Source organism: Miniopterus schreibersii (assembly GCF_964146895.1).
Source record: "Miniopterus schreibersii genome assembly, chromosome: 5".
Taxonomy (NCBI): Eukaryota; Metazoa; Chordata; class Mammalia; order Chiroptera; family Miniopteridae; genus Miniopterus; species Miniopterus schreibersii.
In genome coordinates, this window is record NC_138106.1 from 74,492,110 (window position 1) to 74,507,262 (window position 15,153).

General features: G+C 38.0%; 1 pseudogene across 1 annotated transcript; it reads right to left on the bottom strand.

The window, feature by feature from the left end:
• Positions 1–333: 333 nt before the first annotated feature.
• LOC308557499 (large ribosomal subunit protein P1 pseudogene) lies at positions 334–699 on the bottom strand (annotated as a pseudogene). The gene has a single exon. The product of its transcript is annotated as a large ribosomal subunit protein P1 pseudogene (transcript).
• Positions 700–15,153: the final 14,454 nt, after the last annotated feature.

A 15,153-nucleotide genomic window follows, 5' to 3' on the forward strand; every position in this document is an offset into this window, starting at 1 on the left:
TGTGGGGATCACTGAATGCAAAGCTGCATCTAACCATTTTCCAGAACTCCTGTGACTAATATCAGCTAATCTCCATGGAAGGCTTACAGGCTATGGATAAGAGCTTTGTTTGCATTTTTTCCTTTACACTTCACACGTACTAGGGATATGTATTACTTGCATTTTATATATGAAAAAACTGAGATTCAGAAAAGCTGGGAAAATTATTCATGTCCGCAAAGATAGTAGCAAATTCTCAGACCAAATAGTCTACATTGTCTCCAAATGCTTGTTCTTTCTGTCTATTTTTCTTTTCAGAGTTCAACTTTTCATTGAATGTGTTACAAAAGAGGCTTAGTCAAAAAGACCAAAGCCTATGTCATCCTCAGACTCCTCAGATCCTTCTTTCTTTGCTTCTGCTTTCTTTCCTCAGCTGGAACAGCAGTGGTGGGAGCAGGGCCTCCTGCTGGGGCAGGTCCACCAGCTCCTACACTGCAGATGAGGCTCCCAGTGTTCCCGCTGGCCAGAGCCTCTGCAAACAAGCCTGGCCAGAAAGGTCCAACATTTACAGCAGCTGCTTCAGTGAGGGCATTGATCTTGTCCTCCTAGTGTCATATCATCTTTGTGCAGCATAAGGGCTGAGTAGATGCAGGTGAGCTCCAAGACGGAGGCTATGGTGTGGGCGAGTGCTGGGCCAGCACTGCCTGAAGCAGTGCTCATCCTGGGATGAAGTGAGGGCCTCACCCCAAAGGGTCCTTAGCTTCCTCAGAAGGACCTGGCACCTTCCTGGCAGCTGGGGAAAGGGGTCCAAATGCTTGCTCTTAATTTCTATTCTTTCTGCATCACTGCTCCTTGTCTGGCACAAGGCAGGCACTACATAAACTTTGTGAATCAGGATATACTATTATGTATATTATATTATTATATTATATTAATTATATTATGTCATTATATTGCATTCCATTGTAAAGAGATATAAGTCAGGATTATTTTATCACAAGGTTAACCATTTTCAGGTTAATTACCAAACAGTAAATCTGATCCATCTTCATTTATTTCAGACAAAACAATGAGGTGATAGCAATGAATCATTTACTCAAAAGAATCAACCATGTGAAAACTAGAACATTTTAATGAGCAAATCTCTATAGATCTGTGGCTTTCTTAAAATTACAGAACTTCCAGTTTTAAGGAATGTGTGAGTAAAGTGCTTTATTTCAACAATTTGGTAATCTAATGAGTAAAGGAAAGTCATGGGTAGGTGCCATGTGTAACTGTGCAAAAGCTCCTGTATTGAAATAACATAAGAGATGACTACTTGTGACAACGTAAAAATGTCCACAAGAGACTGGGGACTGAAGTTTTGTCAGTGTGTCCTTAATGATATTGACCTTTGTGTCTATTACATCAATTGGCATTGTTGCCGCTGAAAGAACCTTTCATATTAAAGAATATTAGAATTGTTTATTTAGAAATAATCAAAGCGAGGTAGAGGAAAGATTTTCCTTCCCTGTAGACCAAAATAAGAGTTGTATTATCATGAGTTCAACAGAAAGAATCAATTCAGAGAGCGGTGAACTATTATCTTCATGCAGAACCTACTACATCCAATCATGTATTATGTATAAAATACAACATAAGTACATAATACAAAGGATGCTAAAGAGCTATGATATTCCCAGAACCACTTATTATTCCATTACATTGTGAGTCACATAGAAAAAACTAACGGTAACACATGGTATTGGAGGATCAGAATTAAAGGACCTAAAATCAATAGAATCACCCCCACGCATACTCTGTACACACATATAAGTTTACAGTCAAATCTTTGCAACTGATTAGCAGATTCTTTGTTTTCTGAAAGTTCAACAGTATGGGTATCTCGGTTTTCTTTTCACTGTGACCTCGTACTTTCTCAGGCTGTTTTGTTCCTTAACTATTTTGTGTGTGTGGAAGTAATCTGAATGTTAATCATCATGATACAAGGGTTAAAAAGGCATCTCAGGTACAGACTTTGAGGGTCAGAGGCAATTTAGGATATTAGGAGCTTCCATGATATACATCACACAAGGCTAGAATAGGAAAGCAATTAGGACTCAGTAGAAATATTAGAATACTTTTTTAAAAGATACATTTCACTGAGTTGTTGCTTTTTTCTTAATTCTCAGTAACCTAATTATAACAGTTGGGGAACAGCTGAAATAAAAGAACTCTAAAGCCTAGAAAACCACAGAAATAACATCATACAATCAGTTTTCTAAAACTCATTCACCTCAATTTATTACCATAGAAATAGTAGTTAAATTTGCCATACAAATATCACAGTTTTTAGGTATGAAAAATTTACAAAGACCCTATATTACAAATATCTCTCAAATATGTAACAATGTCTCTATAGTCTTTATGCTTTCCAAGTCTCTGATCATAACCCCCCAAATCTATAAACTAAAAATATTAAATCATCAGTGAGATTCTGTAAGAACAGAATATATGATAAGATATGAAGGTAGAAGAAATTCCTTATTATGGTTGCATATTTTCACAACTACTTCAAAATGTTTCTTCATTTTTATTTTTTGCATATATCAACATTTGTTCTTTGTTCTTTGTACATGGCATCTCATGCTAATATTTAATACGATCACCAAAAGTAACTTAATAAAGGCCAAGACTGCTCATTCATACTTCTAAAATTTCCACACACTTTTCTTTGCACCTGTAAAACTAGACAAAATGAGGTGATATTTCATTGTGTTTTGAATTTGCATATCTTGGATGGTTACTGACACTGAGCATCTTTTCATATGTCTATTGGCCATCTATACATATGTCCTCTTTGGAGAAGTGTCTATTCAGGTCCTTTGCCCATTTTTTAATTGTATTGCTTAGTGGGGGGGAGGGGGGATTGGTGTTGAATTGTATAAATTCTTTATAAATTTTAGACATTAATTAAAATCACAATAAAATATCACCTCACACCTGTGAGAATGGCTATAATCAATAAATCAATAAACAAGTGTTGGTGGTGATGTGGAGAAAAGGAAACCCCAGAGCACTGTTGGTAGGAATGCAGATTGAAGCCACTGTGGAAAACAGCGTAACATTTCCTCAAAAAATTAAAAATGGTACTGCCTTATGACCCAAAGATTCCACTTTTGGGAATATATCTGAAGAAATTAGAAACATTGATTTGAAAAAACATAGGGTGGGGTAAAAGTAGGTTTACAGTTGTGAGTATGCAAAACAGTTAATTTGTATATTATTATTTATCAATTGTCTTATTTTCCACACTAATAACTGTGAATGTACTTTTGCCCCACCCTGTATATGCACCCCTACATCACTGAAGCATTATTTACAATAGCCAAGATTTGGCAGCAGCCCAAGTGCCCATCAGTAGATGAGTGGATATAAAAGCTGTGGGACATTTATACAATGGAATACCAGTCAGCTGTAAAAAATAAGGAAATCTTAACTTTTGTGACAGCCTGGATGGACTTGGAGAGTGTTATGCTAAATGAAAATAAGCCAGTCAGAGAAAGACAAGTACTATATGATTTCACTTATATGTGGAATCTAATGGACAAAATAAACAAAAAAAATAGAAACAGACTGATAGATACAGAAAGCAAACTGACAGCTATCAGAGGGGAGGGTGGTTGGGAGACTGGGTGAAAAAAGTGAAGGGATTAAGCACACACACAAAAAAACCCTCATAGACACAGACTACAGTATGGTGATTATCAGAGGGAAAGGGGGGTCGGGGGATGGTCAAATAGGGTAACGGGGATAAATGGTGATGGAAGGAGACTTGACTTGGGGCAGTGAACACACAATGCAATATACAGATGATGTCTTATAGAATTGTACACCTGGAACATAATTTTATTAACAAATGCCACCTCAATAAATTCAACAATAAATAAATAAAAGTAAAACTAGACAAATGTTAGAGACACCTTTACTAGCTTCATTTAGTGATTACTCACTACACAGGAGTCCTATAATGTCCCACTACACAATGTCCCTTATATTGTACACATTAACTCTTTGAAACCTCTTAACCACCGTATGAGAAAGAAACAATATTTTTCCATTATAGAACCTAGTATCCTAGGTTCATAGAGCCAGTGCCTATAACTAAATCCATGCAGTCTGGCCGTAAAATCTGCACTCTGAGATGTTCCTCTAAAATGCCTGCATCAATAACTCCATTTACATAGCATATGCTATGTAGACATGTGTTTTGATTATATTTCCCTTTTGTTCTTCACATCACCCAAATTCTACAAATTTAGATATTGAGGGTTCAAGATTTTAAGTTCAAGTAATTTGGTAAAAGTCCTGGTGATTATTCCAGTTCCTAGAAACTAATAGAATTTTCATTAAGTTGAATAACTGAATGAATCAATACATAAATGCATTTTTAAAAACTCAGTTACTTGAGAAAATGTATTTATTACCATGAAAATTTTTATTTTAAATTGATAAATCCTGCAATCTTTTTTCTTACACTGAAAAGTCCATATTAATCGCTACGGCTAAATAACAAACATAACAGCCATGGAGAGCAGTGGGAACATGTCAACAGTTCATGGAAACAATACACAGGGCCTGTTTCAGAGATCTGAACTGCTACACAGACTGTACTATACTAAAATTACAAACAGGGCAAGAATACTTAGCCTAGCTCAACAATCAGGACATGCTCTGATAGGCAGAAAACAAAACCCCAACCTGGAGCACAAGCACCATGAATCCTCACTTAAATGTCGCTAGATTTTGCCTATTGTCAATTGCTAAAGATAGATGGAACTGAAGAGGCAGGTGATTGTGAGAAAGAACTAATTTTATAATAAAAGTGAGTTGTGCATATTTGGAAGATGATAACTTAGACAATTGTCCTGGCAGGTTAATATCATTATAAATTATAAAAGGAAAATATTAGTACAAAAGCCCCCTGTGCCATTTGATAATTAAACACCTGGAGAGTGAAGGAAGAAAGTTATTTATAACATATTCAATAGACACTAAAATTACTAGAAAAAAAAATGTTCAAGTTTAATAATAAAGTAACAAAGCAATGGAGAAGAATTGGAATATCGAGCTGTTTGCCCCTGAATTTCTCCAGCTTTTTCTAAGGAAAATGTGGCATCAAGTAAGATTCACCTCCACTTTAAGTCAGGAGCAGCCCATTAAAGGGCTGATATGTAGAGAGCATCATGGGTTATCTTAAAGCCTTGCAGCCAACACTTCCTCAGAGATTCGGCTTATCGATAGTTCCAGAGACATTGTTAACATTTGGCTCCATTCCTCCTCCCTCAGCATCAAGACCATGAACCCAGATGTCTACATTGCACTTTAGAGACTGCAAAAAACACGAGACGCATTGTACCAGGCACACAGACTGATAATCCATGTTAGTAGCCAAGTATGATCTGAGGGCAGACCACTGTACTAATATATTAACCAGGACTATTAACCCTTTGCGGTCGTTTATCTACTCTCAGCCACCAAAGCTTTTTTACCGTTCCAGTCGTATGTCTGCTCTCAGCCACCACAGCAAGGAGCTGTACGAATCTTAACTCTATTCATTCATGTATCAGTTCATAATTTCTCTGAAAGCTCTTAATTCCGACCAGTACGACACCCATGTCCAAATTTAATACGACCGCAAAGGGTTAATACCCGAGTACAAAACAGGTGAGATAAAATTTTAATGCAGTGTGCTGATATACTGTATATATGGACAGTCTTCAAAATAAATGCCATCTAGGTTATTTAAATGTTTAATTTAAAACAAGTTAATTTCTTTGCATATAATAGAATGCAGCCTTAAAAAATGTACTTTTTTTACTGCTAAGGAGTGTCATGTGGATTTCAAATTTTACATTATATAATTATAGAGTATGATTAGATATTAAGGTGCTTAGGCACTTCCTGCCCTGTGGGGGATATGGGTCGAGTATAAATGAGAATTAAAAAAAACAAAACACATTAATATTAATTTGATAAGGACAGTAGTCTAACTGACTAATGACTCTTTTTTATAGACAGGACAGATTCACTTTCAAAAGAATTTGTGAACATTAAAAATGTATTGTTAATTTTAAAAACACCATAAAGCAACTATATTTACTTTATGATATGGATTTAAAATGTTAAACTTCAAGCTTTAATTTTTCTTCCTTTCTTTTTAGCAGATTAGACATATATAAAATTTTTTAAAACCTTTTAAAAAATGTGTTAGAGGCCTTTATATTTATTTTTTACGAAAGCAAACAATATACGCATCCTATTGCTCTGAGCTGCAAATTACTCATTAATCATATATATAAGAAAGATGGAAAAATCTTCCATGTCATTGGATTCAGATAAAGAAAACCCATCATATTGCTCTGATAAATAATAAACATAATCATAAATTCTGCAGCATCAACATAAATCATTTGAGTAAATTATTCTTTTAAATATATTACCTTCAAAATACCCTGTTAGCTATTCTACAGTAAAGTTGCTGATTTTTCTTAAGTGTAGCTCATATTTTCATATGGTTACTTTTATTCATATAAAGTAATTCTTGATGCTGAAACATATATTTTAATATGAACATTTTGTTTTTCCCATTAAAGATTACTTGATGGTTTTTCTAAATAAAATATGAGTATTATAATATATTAAAATGTGCTATTTGTACCACAGCTTGTAATTGGCATTTCAAAATAAAGTGAATATGAGTTTTTCTTACTATTTCACAATAAACATTAAGTTATTTCAGCAATACACCTCTATTTTATTTATTCTAGTTTTTGTCCAAACTTACTATGAACATTAGTATAGGCTAGAATAAAGCCTAGAGTTCTTTCTCTTTTATTTAAATGTCTTTATTTGTAAGTCAAATCCCAACCTAAATGTGGTTCATGCACAATTTTAGCTGTTCTGCTCTAATTCTCTAATGGGATTTATTTTTTACAGTGGTTATTGTTTTAACTACTCTATAATTAAATTTTCTTATGGACTATATGACATTAAAATGGTAACTTTTCTATGAAAATGCGAGATTATGTGGCCAGTTAATACTTTTCAGACTTTTGTACAGCTATTCTTAATAAGATGACAGTCAAACAACTTTTTAGTTAAAATTTCACTAGTAATTATATTCATAAGGAATGATTTTTATGACTAAAATCCTACATAAATTGTGAGAGTCTGTTATTTATTTTTTTAATGTTTTACCAGTAGTGTTTATTTTAAAATTTTAAAATAATATATGTTTTCTTTTGATGAAGTATACTATAGGGATAAGTTTCAACGCCTTGACAATATCTCCTCCTATGATCCATTATTTGAGTCAGATGTCTTAACCACCCTTAAAAAAAGAAGTACAGTTGTAAGAACATTCTTTTGTCTATTGTTTCCTGAATATTCTGATGAAGAATAGCTTATCTGCTGTATTTGCAGTGGATAAAACTTGATTAGCTTCCCAAGACCTCTGGTGAAATGGATTTGTTAAATATACCTTTTGCTCCTTACAGAATAGCAGCATATCTCTTTTCTACTAAATTACTTCTTATTACACACTATACATTGTGCTAATGGGCACATAAAGGCTGGAGGTTTTCTTTTGTGTTTTGTTTTTTTAAATGAAAATTCTAGACACTAAATATAGGTTAAAATGCCTTTGCAACAGTATCATAGCAACCAAAATTCTAAACTGAAGCACTAGAATGGCAAATTGATATAATCTAAACAAGTATGTCAGAAGAAATGAGTATGATAGCTACAAATCACCACCAAGCTGGCTCAATTCACACTTCATGCCAAGATGCCCCATGAAGAGGCAATTTTCATCTCCTGGATTTCAAATATCCCCCCACTCCTGGATTCTAGAATGGGGGAGGGTGCAAAGCTGAAAGTTTATGTCTCTCCAACCAGGGTTTAATTTAAATGGAAGGTCTCGTTGATACACATATGCGAAAATAGCCACTATATTTTTAATTCCTAAATGCAAATTACTTTTCTAATAGAGAAAACGTATGCAATGTTATAAAAGAAAAAATACAGAAACTTCATTTACCAGTGCCTATTATTGGAAAGAGGGCTGCGTAAAGAGGGAAGTGGCGACTGGAGTGAAAGGCTTCCCTGCGTTCACTTTAGGAATGCAGTGTGTTCATTTTGCTTTGTAAGCCATGCTCTACAGACTAAACATTCTTTTAGAAAATGAGTTTAAATACAAGGGCAGCCATGTATTGGATGCATGGAAGCATGGAGGAATCACTGCGTGGGACAAAAGTAAAGAAACCTCTCCAAAATGAAGTTAGACTGAAGGTGGCCATAGCTGTTTAGAAGCAAGGACAACACTGCCATTTCCAATATGCTTTAAGTAATAAAAACAAAATTAGCATTGTTTTAACTTTCACTCTCTGGCTCCCTAGAGACTCAAGATACATCTGCTACATCAGTTTGGAATGATGTAGGATGACACAATTACCAACAATTATCTAGTCCCAAATAGCCAAAAACCTTACATTTTATCTGTTTGGATGATTTTTTCTCTATGTACACAAAAATATTCAAATTAATTGAAATATCAATATAACTAAAAAAATGAATTTGTTGCCATGACATATTTTGTATCAAGAGTGGTCAATTATTACCAAACAGGGCATTGGTACAACATTTTACCAAGTACTGAGTAAAATAATTTATATGTGCCGGAAAATGTGAAAAATTAACGTGAGAGTCCAGAGACAGACTTAACCAGAAGAGGGATACTTCCTGTGATTCATGGAGCCCACTGATGTGAGAGGAGAGGAAAGCGAGAGGCTGAAAATAGATTTCATTGATCTTTCTTCTATCTTTAATGAAAAATTTCTCAACTTTATTTCACCCCCTAACATTAACTCTTTCATTCCCAACAAAGTGAAGATTTCCCATCTTCCTTGCCCTTACTCCCCAATCATGATTCCCTACATATTGGCATAATCTTTAACACCGCTATACAAACATTTTACTAAGATGACAAATAGCCATCTAAAAGTTTCAAAGTTTGATTTTTGTCAACGTCTTTCTTGAAATGTCCAAGAAGGACAGGGAAGATGGTGGCCCTGTGAGACGCCGCAGAGGCCCCGCTCCCAGCCACAGACTCGATATCCTCCTAAAATCCTACATAATTAGCTTGAAAAAAAACAGAGACACATACCTGAGTGGATGGAGTGCGAGCGAGTGGGGAGCACTGAGGAGACATCACGGAGCCCGGTAAGAGAGGGGGGCGTAGGAAGGGGGATCCCCTGAAGCCTGTGCTGGGCGCCGAGCCCCAAGGCCTGGAGGCTGCAAAGCTCCCTCCCCTCGGGAGTGCGGAGGGCATCCAAAAGCGGGGACCCCACACCCGGCGCGACGAGGGGACGGAGCGCCCGGCGCACAGGGGAGCGGTGAATCCCTGAGGAGGGGAAGGTGCCTTCCTTGGAAACAAAGCTTCTAGTGGCGGCCATGACCAGCATCTTGTGTTCTGGGCGCCGACAGAGGGAAGGCTGTCCCAAAGTGTTGGCACCCGAGTGGTGAGGGACCAGAGGACTGTGCTGAGCAGCCGCACACGGAGGCTGTCTGCCTCCCTGTGGGGCACTGTGTTGAGCCCCAGAAAGCGCTGAATCTGCCTGGCAGGGGGGAGGGGAGGAGCCCTCCCGCCCTGAGCTCCCCGTGGGAGAGGCTAGAATCTGTGACCAGCCCTGAGGGGACCCATGGTGGTGCGTGAAGCCGCCCCAGCTGTGCTGAGACCAGCGGTGCAGGAAGCTGCATGGAGCTGACTTTGGGTCCCCTCCCACAGGGGGCCTTGGTGCGCAGGTGGTGGGACCTTGCAGGGCAGACTCTCGGCCTGTGTGTTGCTTTGTGCATTTTTGAGCCTGATCCCGGAACTGGCTCCCACCTTCCCAGCGTGCACTGGGGGACAGACCAGCGGAGGCTGGGATTGGGGTCTGCACAGTGGACGGTCTGAGGGGCGGGCCTGGTGCAACCAGCCAACCAGAGCTGAGCAGGGAGGGGCGGAGCCCGCCGGCCTCTCCTGCAGCAGGAGCCCCGCCCCCAATAGGAAAGGGGCGGGTCCCGCTCAATGAAGCTCCAGACACACCCACAGGGCACAGTCCTGGGGGGGGGGGGGGGGAGCAGCTCACAGGAGGGCTCTGTAAGAATAAGACTCTCAGGGACTGTTGTTTGGGAACTAGAGGAAATGGTGAAAACCCCTGCTGGGGGCAGGGCAGGCAAAGGACTCACCGGAATGTTCTTTAATCGAACCCACGGGGCCCAGGCTGCTGAAAGGACCCCTACAGAAAAGGCAACAGGCTGAAATCAATCTGAAGCTGCAGCAGGCCAGAGCCTGGGGAGCTAGAATCAGAGGACAGGGTAGGGACTGAGGAGCTGGCTGTGGAGCAGAGACTAACTCCCACAGAGTGAGCGCCTGACAGCGACACCTCTAAGGGGAGTGACACCCTGGGCCACACTAGCCACCCTGCACCCTAAAGACTCTACAGAAGACTCTGGAGTAAGACCAGGCCACTACAAGGTTGCAAAATAGTGACAAGAGGAGGTGGCCCACGGAGAGCCTCAGATCAACCGTCTACCTAAGGACACAAGAGCCAAACCTAGATGGCTCCTCACATTGGGTGATACACAAGTACCTCCCAGGAGAACTAAAATCACAAAAAACAGTGACCCTCAGACAGCATAAGCTGCCCAGAAGAAACCCACCTGATTGACTGTCTTTCTTTTTTTGTTGTTGTTTTGGTTTTGGTTTTTTGTTTGTGTGTGTGTTTGTTTTTTCTCTTTTTTCTCTTAGGAAGAAGAAAAAGGGGGGAAAATTTATTCATTTTTCTTCTTTGTAAATTTTATAATAATTTTGTGAAAAATTTTTTTAAAAACATTTTTTTTAACTAAATTTTTTCCCTTTTTTTTCATAAAAGAATTTTGTCTTGCTTAGCTTGTTTTTAGTTTTGTTTTGGTTATTTGCTTTGTTTTGTTTTCTCCTTGCTTCTATCAAGACTTTCTTGATATCCCTGCTTAACGACTGGGACTTTATCATTATAACCAAGTTTACTGCTTTCCTCTATAGTTTCCCCCAAATCTCTTACTGGACTCCCTCCCTTCCTGGGCTTTATCTCTCTCTCTCTCTACTCGATTCATTGGCATAACTTTTTTTACTTTTGCTTTTTTCTCTTTCTACTTTTTTTTCATTCTTTCATTATGCTCCCTTCTGTCTTCCTCTCTTTTTGTCTGATTGTTAGTTCTCTTATTCTCTGTATTATATTTTTGTTTTCTCATTTTCAACTATTATCCTATTCCTATTCTCTCCCTTAATTTTTTGCTGACCCTTCTTTCAGAATCTTTTCTCTGTTTCTGTTATCTCCCAGTAGCTTTTCTATTTTTTACATCTTAGTTTATTATTATTTTCTAAATTTTCATCACTGTTAACAAGATTCTACTTCTCTTTCTAAATGTTATTTTCTTTCTCTTTCTTTTTTTAGGATTTTTTTTTTTTTTCTCTAGAACTTGTGTTCTCCCTTCACACTCCCAGTTCTACTTTCACTTAGGTTGTGTTCACTGTGACTGTCAAGATATTTTGTAAGTACCCCTTGTTTCCTGGAAGTTTGGTTGTGTATTGTCCTACCTTGCCAACACCCGTATAACAGCTTACACAATGAGGTTGGGGCTGAGACACACAGTTAGCCAACCTGAGAGGAGAGTCCTCCCAAGGACTGATCAAGGACAATCTAGACCCAACCACAACAGGAGAACATAAAGAAACCACAAAAGGAACACCCACAAGAGGGTCACGCCTAGAGCAAAGAGCTCAGAAGTATAAGGAAAACACACCTCTGGGCTCCACTGGACCCACAAGATAAAATCTCACTCCACAACACTGGGAGACAGCAAATATATCTAATATATAGATAAAAACACTAAGACCAAAAAAATTGGGAGACAAAGAAACAACCACCAAATTAAAGAAAAGGAAACATCGCCAGAAAAAGTCTTTGATGAGATGGAGTTAAGCAAATTATCAGAAACAGAGTTCAGAGTAATGGTTATAAAGATGCTCAAGGAGATTAATGAGAAAAACAAGGCAATAGAGGATAAGATCGAGGACGTTAGGGAACACATGAAAAAAGGAATAAAGAATGTTGTATCTGATATCAAGAATACACTGAGCCAGCCGGGTGTGGCTCAGCGGTTGAGTGTTGACCTAGGATTCAGGCGATGGGGCTTTGATTCCCGGTCAGGGCACATGCCCGGATTGTGGGCTCAATCCCCAGTAGGGGGCATGCAGGAGGCAGCTGATCAATGACTCTCTCATCATTGATGTTTCCATCTCTCTCTATTCCTTTCCTTTCCTCTCTCTGAAATCAATAAAGATATATTAAAAATAAAAAAAGAATACACTGGAAGGAATTAAAAGCAGGCTCAATGAAGCAGAGAATAGAATAAGTGACTTAGAATACAAGGTAGAAAAAATAACTCAATCAGAGAAGCAAAAAGAAAAAAACACTTAAAAAGCATGAGGGCAGTCCAAGGAAGCTTTGGGACAACATGAAGCGAAACAACATTTGCATTACAGGAGTCACAGAGAGGGAGGAAAGAGAGCAAGGGATAGAGAACTTGGTGGAGGAAATAATGACACAAAACTTCCTTAGGCTGGTGAGGGAGAAAGCCACACAAGTTCAGGAAGCACAGAGGGTTCCAAAGAAGAGGGACCCAAAGAGACCCACTCCAAGACACATCATAATTAAAATGGCAAATGTCAGGGACAAATAGAAAATATTAAGGGCTACAAGAGAGAGACAAGCAGTGACCTACAAGGGAACCCCCATAAGCTAACAGCTGATTTTCTCAACAGAAACTCTTCAGGACAGAAGGGAGTGGCATGAAGTTCTCAAAGTAATGAAAAGCAAGAACATGCACCAAGATTGCTTTATCCAGCAAGACTATCATTTAAAATTGAAGGTGAAATAAAGAGCTTCCCAGACAAAAGAGGCTAAAGGAGTTCACCCTACCAGCACTGCAAGAAATGCTAAAACGACTGCTCTAAGAAAAAGAAGGAATAGTGAGAGAAAGGTACATCAGCATAAAGAGGAAAAATGGCATTAAATAAGTTGATATCAATAGTAACCTTAAATGTAAATGGCATAAATGGTCCAATCAAGAGACATAGGGTAGCTGAATGGATAAGAAAACAGGACCCAAATATATGCTGTCTACAAGAAACCCACCTGAGAGCAAAAGACTCACACAGGCTAAAAGTGAAGGGATGGGAAAAAATAATCCATGCAAATGGAAAGGAAAAGAAAGCTGGAGTAGCAATTCTTATTTCTGACAAAATTGACTTCAAAATAAAGACCATAACAAGAGACAAAGATGGTCACTACATAATACTAAAGGGATCAACAGGAGAAAATAACCCTTACAAACATTTATGCACCCAATATAGGAGCACCTATATATACAAAAAAATTCTTGGGGAACTTTAAGGGGAAGATTGACAGCAACACAATCATAGTGGGGGACTTTAACACCCCACTGTCAGCATTGGACAGATCATCAAGACAAAAAATCAACAAGTAAACACAGACCTTAAATGATTCACTAACCTAATGGATTTAATTGACATTTACAGAACATTTCATCCCAAAGCAGCAGAATACACATTCTTCTCAAGTGCACGTGGAACATTCTCAGAAATAGACCACATGTTAGGGCACAAGGCAAGTCTCTACAAATACAACATTGAAATCATATCAAGCATCTTCTTGGATCACAATGCCATGAAACTAGAAATCAACCACTATACAAAAACTCAAAAATATTCAAACACATGGAGGCTAAATAGCATGTTATTAAACAATGAAGGGATCACCAATGAGATCAAGGAAGAAATCAAACAGTTCATGGAAAGAAACAAAAATGAACAGACAACAACCCCAAAACCTATGGCACACGGCAAAAGCAGTCCTGAGAAGAAAATTCATAGGATTACAGGCCTATCTCAAGAAACAAGAAAAAGATCTAATGAACCATCTAACACAACAACTAAAAGAACTAGGATAAGAACAGCAAGAAAAGCCCCGAGGAAGTAGAAGGAAGGAAATAATAAAAATCAGAGCAGAAATTAATGACATAGAGGCTAAAAAAACACTACAAAAAATCAATGAAACCAAGAGCTGGTTCTTTGTAAAGATAAATAAGATTGATGCACCTTTAGCCAGACTCACTAAGAAACAAAGAGAGAGGACCCAAATAAATAAAATCAGAAATGAAAGAGGCGATATAACAACTGACCCACCAGAAATGTAAAGAATTATAAGAAAATACTATGAGCAAATATATGCCAACAAATTGGACAACATAGGGGAAATGGACAAATTTATAGAAGCATACAACCTTGCAAAGCTGAATCAAGATGAGGCAGAAAACATGAATAGGCTGATAACAACTAATGAAATTGAAGCAATAATCAAAAAACTCCCAGCAAACAAAAGTCCTGGACCAGATGGATTTACAGGAGAGTTTTACCAAACATTCAAAGAAGAATTAACACCTATTCAAACTATTCCAGAAAATTCAAGAGGAGGGAAAACTCCCAAACTCTTTTTATGAGGCCAGCATCATCCTAATCCAAAAACCAGAGAAAGACACTACAAAGAAAGAAAATGATAGGCCAATATCCCTGATGAACATAGATGCTAAAATACTCAACAAAATACTAGGAAACTGGATCCAGCAATACATTAAAAAGATCACATACCACGACCAAGTGGGATTTATTCCAGGGATGCAAGGCTGGTACAACATCTGCAAATCAATAAATGTGATACATCACATAAACAAAATGAAGGACAGAAATCATATGATCATATCTATAGATGCAGAAAAAGCATTTGACAAAATCCAGCACCCATTTCTGATAAAAACTCTCAGCAAAGTGGGAATAGAGGGATCATACCTCAACATAATAAAGGCATATATGACAAACCTACAGCCAATATCATACTCAATGGGCAAAACCTAAAACCATTTCCCTTAAAAACAAGATCAAGACAGGGATATCCACTTTCACCACTCTTGTTCAACATAGTACTGGAAGTCCTCGCCACAGCAATCAGACAGGAAGAAAACATAAAAGGTATC